Consider the following 1,950-nt stretch of genomic DNA (forward strand, 5'->3'; position numbering starts at 1 on the left):
ACATTTGCATTTGAAAAGACATGCACACCAACCCAGAACTGTTGAAGGAACAAGACAGTTTGGCATTTTGAGTTTCACAGGCCTCCAGGCAAGGAAAGTTGGCCCATCAAAGCAAACCCCCTTCTAGGACTGAAAGTTAAATGGAACCAGGGATCAATATGCTTGCTGATGATCACTTGGGTCTACTTGTGAGTGGAATTGGGGGAAAGAGGGAAAATTGACTCTTTTGAAGTGCAGGGAGGTGTGTGTGAACTCCCAAACTTGTAGCTGGTACTTATTTGACCTATCTTGTAGAGCTGACTAGAACCTGATCAGATGGATATTTGGACAGATGTTTGATACTCTGAAAAAGTGTCAGTTGCTACAATTTGAAGAAATGGACTTTTGCTTATGGATGCAGTTCCTCAAAATTCCAATCAGAATGGAAGTTTCTTCAGATCAAAGAACATACATGTCTTTTCAGTGTACTGGGTTGGTTGTTGTTGTTGTTAAGTGCCGTTGAGTCCATTATGACCCATAGTGACCCTGTATAGGGCTTCCATGGAGCTGTTGGTGAGCTTGAACTGCTGACCTTGCAGTTCAAAGCGACTTTGCAGTCTAGGTAGGGAGGGCCAGTTTAGACATTTGGCTATTAAAAATGTGGGATATATGGCATGAAATGCCTGACAACTTTTTTCATGGGTATGCTTAGTTTTAAAATGATGGGTCAAGGGAAAATCCCCACTAACTAATTTTCCTCTTTTCCCGGGGTCTGGTGAAAGGGGATATGGAATTATGCTGTGGGGGAAAAGAAAAAATATATATATTATAATCCTGTTTAATGTATTTCGGTAACCTTTTTTTTTTTTTTTTTCCTGAAGTTAAAGACTTTATGATCTCTCTCTTTTTTCCTTTAGTTACTTCCTGAAGTGAGTAAAAAATTTATGATCGCTCTCTTCTTCTTTTAACTACTTCCTGGAGTAAAGAATCTATGATTGCTCTCTTTTTCTTTTCCTAAACTAGGAATGCACACCTTAAAAATTTGAACTAGCCAACCAGGTAAGGGGAAAGATTGTGCGGTCAAAACCCTAGCCAATGGGGTGAGACACAGCCTTGAGACTTGCATCAGGGATTAAAAACCCGAGTGGACTGCCCACTGGGTGTGCTCGATGGTCTGTTCCTGTATATTCAGCTATGCTCATGCACCCTCTTGCAGGAGTAAATTTTGCTATGCCAAGGTAATTTAGTTTCATTGAGTATCTTTTATGCAACATCAGGATTCATTTCTAACAATTTGGGGGCTCCTACAGGATTTCCCATTCCCTTTGGAAAGCAGCTTTAGCCTTCTCCTCTGAGGGAGATGCATCCTGCTATCTAGTTACAGCAGCCCTCTGGTGAGATCTGCTGAAGTCTCCCAAGGAAGCGAATAAATCCAGACTCTTGGCAAAGTGGAATAAAGGCCTACTCGAGCATCACCAAATGGTAACTAGGTAACTCTGTGCACAGGCCAAGGTAAGCAAAACCGCGTGGGTGGTCAATGCTTTCTTGGTGGTTGGGACATCCTGGAGGTTGTGTGTGTATGAATAAGATATGCCCTGGGCACGAAGCAAGTGTGGAGTCCTGATCCGCAGTTCTGTGACCACCTCATACAGCTTAGGGCAGTATTGAGTCAAGGACTCCATCTGAGTTGGGGGTTTATACCGACTCACCAGTTGCTAAGAGGGGTCCAACATTCCCGCAAGGTAAGTGGTGGGATACAGATGAAGCAAACATAAAAGAGAGCAAGAAACCTCCAAGTACAGAAGGGGGTTTGAGCCTCTTTGTAAGAAGACACAGCCAGGTAGCCGGGATGGGAAATAATACCAGTAAAAGAATTTCTAGAGAAAATGAAACAAAGGGCAAAATTCCCGGTAATAGTCTATTAGGATTAATGCTAAAGTATTAGAATACTAGTGCATGAACTAAAGGGAA

This window comes from Chrysochloris asiatica, unplaced genomic scaffold, assembly GCF_000296735.1.
Source record: "Chrysochloris asiatica unplaced genomic scaffold, ChrAsi1.0 scaffold00383, whole genome shotgun sequence".
Taxonomy (NCBI): domain Eukaryota; kingdom Metazoa; phylum Chordata; class Mammalia; order Afrosoricida; family Chrysochloridae; genus Chrysochloris; species Chrysochloris asiatica.